This window comes from Octopus sinensis, linkage group LG3 (genome assembly GCF_006345805.1).
Source record: "Octopus sinensis linkage group LG3, ASM634580v1, whole genome shotgun sequence".
NCBI lineage: Eukaryota > Metazoa > Mollusca > Cephalopoda > Octopoda > Octopodidae > Octopus > Octopus sinensis.
In genome coordinates this window covers 132,341,369-132,350,838 of record NC_042999.1, presented here as the reverse complement: position 1 = coordinate 132,350,838, position 9,470 = coordinate 132,341,369, and positions in this window count along the sequence as shown.

Sequence of the window (9,470 nt, the reverse complement as noted above, 5' to 3'; positions counted from 1 at the left end):
GTTGCCCCCAGTCTTACGTTCACAAACATAGATTAGTAGAATTCTTGCTCTATTATTTGCAAAGCACATTTGAGAGTATTGAAATATCACTATAGCATTGCGACACATTCCTTTCCAGTTGCTTTTGTTAAAATTATGATTTTCGAATTGTCACCCTTACGTCTCTCCCTCTCTCTCTCCCTCTCTCTCTCTCTCCCTCTGTTTCTCTCTCTCCCTCTGTTTCTCTCTCTCCTCTTTCTCTCTCTGACTCTCTCTCTCTAACTCTCTCTCTCTGACTCTCTCTCTCTCCCCCTCTCTCTCCCATTGTCGATAGCTCCTTTATTTGTTCTTTTCCTGTCTTCTTTTTCTTTCCGATGGTTCATATTTATTCATAACATATATGTGCAGAAAAACAAAGGTTGTCTGGATAGGCATTACAATGTTTAATAATTATTCCATATTTTGACATAAGGCCAGCAATTTCGAGGCAGGGGTAGGTCAATTTCATGGACCCCAACGTTCAACTGGTACTTATTTTATCGACCATAAAAGGATGAAAGGAAAAGTGAGTGAAAGTGGAATTTGAATTCAGGATGTAACGAGTAAAGACGGACGAAATGCCACTAAGCATTTGATCAGCATGCTAACGATTCTGCCTGTTCGCCGCCTCTAAGGTGTTTAATAATGGTTAGCTGTATCAGTTAACAGTGTATTGTTGTTTAAAGTTTACATTGTTTGCTCCGTTTGCTGTGGAATGAGAAAGCAGTTGTGTCTGAGAGAGCCGAAATAGAAAGAAAAACGTATTATATATATATCTACTACATATGTCGGAAATTCTGTCCATGGGTGTGTTTGTGGAGTTGTTAGCTAACTCTTCCTACATCGTTTTATCGATTTTGATGAAACTTGACACATGAATAGAACTCATGTCTGGAAACCTCATGACATACTCAGATTGTTGAAAAAATCGATAATAGGCCTCCTGGAAGGCATTCTCATATATGTCTAATATATTTCGCTTTAATAGTCAAGGGAAATAACCCATTCGCCCAGATTTTAACATCAAGGGAAGTAACGCATTCAGTTTTCTTAATTCATTTGGTATAAATCGAATTGAGTATGCTTCTTTCTTGGTATTTGAACTGTTAGAGTCATTTTCGCAATTTATCCAGTACAGCCTTTAAACAAGTAAACAGTATTTTCCTAAACAAAAGATCCATTTATTTCCGTTAGTGATTCATTCACGAATATACCAACACTAGTGCCACTGAGGGTAATATTCTCTGAGAACGCACAAAAGCCCTTTTCAGACTTATTTACTTTGAATTGTTATTATCTCATATCTGATTAGCTTGTTATTACGTAACATGCTTCACGGTTTTAGTATACATACCTTATTAGTATTTCTTCCTTAGTTCTATATACTCTGGAAATGCATTAAAGCCTTTTTCAGGGCTACTTTATTTGAATTCTTACTATCGGGTAACTAATTTCATGTTATTACATAACTGACTTCACAATTTGGGTATTCATAACTTATTGAGAATTCCTAAAAATAAGAGCCTGTGTAAGACAGTTCGGTATTCTCTGTAAATGCACAAAAACCGTTTTAAGGGCTACATACTTTGTATTGTTGTTATTGTATTAGTGACGCGATTATGAGGACGAAACTAAGGGATAAGCCCCGCTTTCCGCGGAATTCTGGGTATGTCAGCTAGTGCAGAAAATTTTCCTACAGCTAGTACAGAAAATTTTCATTTTCCATTGCGTTACCCGTGTCAGTCTGTCTTGCAGCTGCACGGCTTTGTTTTTGTTGCATATGTATGTTTTATTCTGCTGTGTTTGTTTTCGTCATTGTCCTGTACATTCGCTAGTTATTCCCAATGGCTTTTCGCCACTGGCGCTACCAAAAGTGGACAATATCTACGTTAAAATCGCGAAATTGCAATGATCATTTGGACGTTGACTAATGAGGAATAAGCTACGAATTTTCTATTTGTTGCTTTTGCAATATTTCAGTTTCTTGCGTTTTTGTTACACTTTTGAAATATATATATATATATATATATATATTATATATATATATATTATATATATATATATATACTCTTTACTATTTTACTCTTTTACTTGTTTCAGTCAGTTGACTGCGGCCATGCTGGAACACCGCCTTTAGTCGAGCAACTCGACTCCGGGACTTATTCTTTGTAAGCCCAGTATTTATTCTATCGGTCTCTTTTTGCCGAACCCCGCTAAGTGACGGGGACGTAAACACACCAGCATCGGTTGTCAAGCAATACTAGGGGGACAAACACAGACACACAAAACATACACGCACGCATATATACATATATACGACGGGCTTCTTTCAGTTTCCGTCTACCAAATATACATATATATATATATATATATATATATATATATAGAGAGAGAGAGAGAGAGAGAGAGAGAGAGAGAGAGAGAGAGACAGACAGACAGACAGACAGACAGACAGACAGACAGAGTTACAGGAGTGGTTGTGTGCTAAGAAGCTTGCTTCCCAACCACATGGTTCAGTCCCATTGCGTGACACTGTGTGTGTTCTTTTGTTTGTTTCAGTCATTTTACTGCAGCCATGCTGGGGCACCGCCCTGAAAGGTTTTAGTCGAGCAAATCGACCCCAGGACTTTTTTTTTAAAGTCTAGTACCTATTCTATCGGTCTCTTTTGCCGAACCGATAGGTTACAGGGGCGCAAGCACACCAACCACCGGTTGTCAAGTGATGGTGGTGGAGACAAACGCGCGCGCACACACACACACACACACACACACACACACACATATGTATGTATGTAGGTACGTATATATATATATACGACGGGCTTCTTTCAGTTTCCATGTATCAAAATCCACTCATAAGGATTTGGTCGGCCCGTGGCTATAGTAGAAGACACTTGCCCAAAGGGTCACGCAGTGGGACTAAACCCAGAAACATGTGGCTGGGAAGCAAGTTCCTTATCACACGCATATGCCTGCGCCTATGTATATACACATCTACCAAATACAACGATTCTGGTCACCTGATGATAAGCTAGCTTTCTGTATTTGCATTGATTTGTGAATAATACAAATGGATTAAATAAATGTATTCATCTCTCATGCCTCATGATTTTTTATGGTTTATTAATTTCATTTATCGGATCTTTTGGATTTCATCGACATGGACACTGTGTTACACTTATCTGTATTGGATTACAATGCATTCTCATAGCCATGTCTGTTAGAGGAGCTTCCTGTGACAGCCATACGATTCTCTGAACCCACATCTTTTACAAATGTTATATCTATATAAAGAATAAGGGCTTGGGTAAAAACTATTTAGCGTTTTCATCCTTTTGAGGAATTCATTGTTAATAATTTTTCATTATTCATAATGAATACCTCAATAGTGAAAGCGCTAAATAATAGTTTTTATCCAAATCCTGACTACCTTCGTACACCACTTCAAACATATATGCATATACCTGCGTTTGTGAGTCTTTCTGTTTATCTTCCACTAACGCTTGACAAACGGTGTTGGTTTGTTTACGTCACCATAACTTAGCCGTTCGGTTCGGCAAAAGAGCCCGATAGAATAAGTACCAGGCCGTTCAGTTAAAAACCCTTTCGCGGCGGTGCTCTAGCATGGTCGCAATCCAATGACTATAACAAATAAAAGATATGTAATGTATATATGTAATGAATATGTTTATTTTATGCGAGAAATCTCTTATTCCGGAGAGATATATTTGTCTTTCATGAAACTGGTCAGTGATGCAAAAAAGGTTAGAACTACTGGTACAACAAAAAAAGATGAGGAAGCTTTTCTACCAAATTATTCAACGTACTATAAATGGCAGCCAAAATACTCCTCCAATTACACTCTCCTATAATGATAATATTGATTTCAAATTTTCGCAAAAGGCCAGCAATTTCAGGAGAGGGGGTAAGTTGACTACATCGACCTCAGTATTAAACTGGTACTTAATCTATCGACCCTGAAAGGATGTAAGGCAAAGTCGGCCTCAGTGCAATTTGAACTCAGAACGTAAAGACGAAGGAAATGCTACGAAGCATTTTGCCCAGCGTGCTAACGATTCTGCCAGCTTGTGGCCTTAATAATAATAATGATGATGATGATAATAATAATAATAATAATAATAATAATATAATAATAATAATTCTTGGAATTAGTTACGAAGGCTCACATACTATGACATTAAAGGACATGCAACAACATAAAAGACAAAAACGGGACTACACAATGGGTTTTAATAATTTCTTTATTAACCATAAGGATTTACATTAAGAAAAGCATTATGGACAATACAGGACAAAACAAAGAATGTGTGTGAGTGTGTGTTGTGAGGGTTTTGCGTGTAAACAAGACTAACAATTTTTTTTCAAAAACTATCAACAATGTTTAATCCTCAATAGGGAGGAGACGTTCGAGGGTTGCTCATGGAAAAGCCCCATAAAAACCATAGGTACCCTGACTTTTGGGACAGGTGCTTCGTTCTCTTTCCTTTTTTCTAACTACAGACGTATGCTCAGGGCAGATCTGTTCACTCGTACCATTCTCATCATTTTCATCCACTTTTCAGCCAACTGGCTAGAAGACAACACTTCCCCCATGTACCCTTATTTTCCTTTTCAAGTGAATCTTGAAGAAGTCGATTAGGGATTGATCAAAGAGAAAGGTGTTTGTCTTCAGCCTCTTCAATCTCGTCCACCATACAATTTCTTTCTCCATTGCCACCAGGCATATATAAACACAGCTTTCCTTCCCGGTTAAAGGAAGGTGGCGGTGCGATTTTCACTATGGTTTCAGTTGACAGCCGGATCCGTCCTATACGCGACAGCAGGTATTCGACATAAACCCACAGGTCAGCAATGCTAGGGCACTGGACGAATGCATACAGGACTGTCTCATCGTCCTGCACACATTTCGGACATGCTTGGCTGACGACACTTCTGCGCCTTTAAAGTTTATCTCGAACAGGTGAAGCTCCCCGGTAGCACTGCCAGGCCATAGACTTTTGGAAATTATCCATCGGTCCCGGACCGAAAGTTCTCTGGAAAGAGCGACTAGCTGATCTTCGATACCTAAGGTCTCCTCAAGAACGTCGTCGCACTTTCTCTCCACTACTCCTCTATAAAAAGCTAAAGTAGACGTTCCACATATCGCAGTGTCCGATTGACTGAGGGCTGTGGGCGCTTGAAGACATTCCACTTTCCAAATGCTCCCCATCAATCTCTGCTTTACCCAGGACTGCAGCTCCGTTAAAGAAATTAGCTGCAGAAATACCTTTCTACTAAAGGCACAAGGCCTGAAATTTTTTCGGTGGTAGGAGGGGATTCAACTCCAGTGTTTCACTGATACTAAATTTAGCGACCCCGAAAGGATGAAAGGCAAAGTTGACCTCGGCGGAATTTGAATTCAGAACATGAAGACAGACGAAATGCTGCTAAGCATTTTGTCCAGTGTAATCCTTTCTACTATAGGCACAAGGTCTGAAACTTTGGGAGAAGGAACAAGTCAATTACACTGATTCCAGTGTTTCACCGGTACTTATTTCCTCGATCCCAAAAGGATGAAAGGCAAAATCGACCTCGGTGCAATTTGAACTCAGAACGTAAAGACAGACGAAATGCCACTAAGTATTTTTTTTTTTTTTTACCTGGCGCGCTAACGATTCTGTCAGCTCAATAACAAACAACTAGGCACATTGACTCTGGTGGCTTTGATGAGAATAGAAAGGTCACGGTCGGACGCCCTTGATCACAAGTCTATCAAATCTGTAGGGGTTGGACAAAATAATGTAAACACCTTAAAGTTTCAAACGAATTTGTTCTAATATGCGATAGGACCGCTTTTGACAGTAATTACAGCTTGAATTCTACGAGGTATGGACTCGTACAAAGATTGAATTGTTTCTAAAGGAATTTTTGTCCATTCCTCAGCTAAAACAGTCTCCAGTTCTTGTAGTGATTATGGTGAAGGATATCGACTCCTTGTTTTTCTAAAATGCACCATAAATCTTCAATAATATTGAGATCTGGGGACAGTGGTGGCCAGATAAGATGTTCACTAGAATGTTCCTCGTGCCATTCAGTAACAACTTTAGCTGTGTGAATTGGTGCATTATCATCCTGAAAGATTGCATTTCCCTCCGGAAACAGTTCCGCAACCAAAGGATGAATTTGATCAGATAAAATGCTTAAATAATCCTGACTATTAATTCTGCCATAAAAGGAAACCATTGGGCTGGCGGATTTCCAAGATATAGCCCCAACAGATCCTCCTCCATGTTTAACTGTTGGAAGAAGGCAGTCTGGGTCAAATGCTTCTTTTGCCTGTCTCCACACGTATACTTGGCCGGTGGTTGGAAACAAGGTAAAGGATGACTCGTCCAAGAAAATAACATTCTTCCACTGCTCTAGGGACCAATTCTGGAGGTTTTTATTCCACTCTAAACGCTTTGCAACGTTTGTTTTTGAAAGTAGTGGTTTTCTAATTGCAGCCCTCCCGTAAATCCGGCTTTGTGCAGCTCCCAGCGAATAATGTTTGTGGAAACTGGGTTCTCGAGGTGGTCATAAAGCTCTGCAGTAATTTTGTGAGCTGTACTTTTGTGATCCTATCTAACAATTCACGTAAGAATCTGACGATCCCTATCTGAAAGTTTTGGCTTTCTTCCGGAGTTTTATTTCGACGAGAAGGTTTTTCCCCCCTCTCTCTTAAAGGCTGTCATTACTTTCGAGGCAGTACTTCTATAAATACCAAACATTTCAGCCATTTTCTTTCATGCTAGCGCCTGTCATACGAGCACCAACAATTTGACCACTTTGAAAGTCCTATAGATCTGTCATTTTAATGAATTTTAATTACCTTTTTCTGATGATATCTGAAAAGAAACAGCAATTTTAGCAAAACATATTAAGCAACACTAATAATAAATAAAAAAACACAAAAATAAACAAGCTTTTGACGGTTTAATAGATATTTCAAAATTATGATGCTTATGAATCTAGGTGTTTCCATTATTTTGTCCCACCCCTGTATAACTTCATATTCCTCCTACCACTTTGTGTTTTCTACACAATGTGTATGTACTCTCCCACTTGGTTGTATGTTTTGTTTATCGGTGTGTGTGTTTGTGTGTGTGTGTGTGTGAGTGTTAGTATTTTTAAACAATGCGTGTACTTTTTTTTCCCACTTGGTTGTTTTGCTTAAATAAATACGCAGGCAGACAGACAGACAGACAGATAAGATGCCTTTGAATGTGAGGTTTTCTTTTATCATACTGCCTGCCGGTGCTTTGTGTTGTTAGGTAGGTACTTGTGTGAAGGCCGAGTGTGAGATATATTAGAATAATAAAAGACAGGATGAGAGAGAGAAGCAAAGAAAGCGAGAGAGAGAGGGAGAGAGAGGGGAGAAGGTGAGGAGAAAAAATGATAATTTCTGAAAACGCCAAGCATTTTTGTATGAAGAACGGATCTGTTGTCGCTGTGGAGCCAAGAGAGGAATATGTCAGAAAGAGAGAGAGAGAGAGAGAGAAATGTTTTTTCTTCACCACTATGTTTCTCTTTCTCAGTCTCTATTTCTCTGCACTCTCTCTCCCTTCCATTATTTCTCTGCACTTTCTCTCCCTCTCACTATTTCTCTGTGTACACACACACACACACACACGCACACACGCAAACACACACACACGCACACACGCAAACACACGCGCGCGCACGCACTCTCGTTCTCTTTCACCGAACTCTCATCTTCTCTCTCTTTCTCTGAACGATCGCTTTCTCCGAACTCTCTCATCCTCTCTCTCTTTCTCTGAACTCTCTCTTTCTCCCTTTCGCCTCCTCTCTCATTAAAATGCTCTCCGTTTTCAATGCAGATTTTATTTTATTTATCATTATGAGAGCCGTCTACAATTTAACGATGAATATACGCGAAAGAGGGTCTTGTTTGTTTCTGATCTCTTAATATGTGTCGTGTAACAAACATGACCTCATTATATGACGGGAGGAAGTATATAAATTTCGGAAACCCGATATCTCTTTGGTAATTGTTTTTCTTGCAAACTAGACCAAGCAGTAAATAGCAGCAGTAGTTTTAAATGTTGAAGTCGTCAAGTAGAGCAGTCAATTGCACGTAGCCTGTACAGCTTTTCTGCGAGCATCGATTAAATGCTGACAGCAAAATGATTGCCTTACATCAGATTTACATTGCTGGTTATCTCTCATCTTTCTCTTTCGTGTCAGGTATCTTAGATTTTTTTTTTTTAGCACTGAACACGGCAGAGAAAATATGTTTCAAATATGAAGGATAGTTACTCATCTGGATGGCCAGCTCATTGTCAACAAATACACATATTCACAAAATCGGATATATATATATATATATATATATATATATATATATATATACTCTTACTTGTTTCAGGCATTTGATTGTGGCCACGCTGGAGCACCGCCTTTAGTCGAGCAAATCGACCCCAGAACTTATTCTTTGTAAGCCTAGTACTTATTCTATCGGTCTGTTTTTTGCCGAACCGCTAAGTCACGGGGACGTAAACACACCAGCATCCAGCATCGGTTGTCACACACACACACACACACACACACACACATATATATATATACGACGGGCTTCTTTCAGTTTCCGCCTACCAAATCCACTCACAACGCTTTGGTCGGCCCGAGGCTATAGTAGAAGACACTTGCCCAAAGTGCCACGCAGTGGGACTGAACCCGGAACCATGTGGCTGGTAAGCACACAGCCACTCCTAATTATTTCTCTTATGATTCAATTCAGCCATACTTCAACGTTCATGCGGGAGCACACACACACACACTTGTATATTAATGTGTGTGTGTGTGTGTGTGTCACACACACACACACCAGCAGAGATGCCCGGCGTTGCTCAGGATTAAGGTGGCATAGTTTGTAGATATATATATATAGTTACTCCAAACATGAACAAAGCGAAAACACAACAACACGAGGACATGGAACAAGTATAGTGTTATTGGATGCTCAGGAAAGGAAAGAAAGAAGATGTATATATATTACAGTGATACCATGAAGTGCAGCATTGACAACAAAACATTTGTGGAGTAAATAATGGGCTAATTCATCTAAGCGACATGTCATGCCTCCACTTGGAAGATTCCAGGCCTTAACCTGTCATGGAAAATTGGGGTAGGGGGTAGGTGAATTTTAGACGCACTGAAAAACTGTCAGTGGATATACTCTCCTTTGCGACGATCGGCGCTGCATCTAATACTGTCAACCATCGTAAACATAACTGAGCCTATGCTGTCACATGAGAATATGTAATAATGAATTACTTGAAAAAATAAGGTGTAATGTCTTACCATGTGGTTGGTGGGAGTAATTGGAGAATACACTTTGATACTAAAATCCATGACGGAAACTACTTTGCTGATGCAGTCTTCGGGTTTGTTGG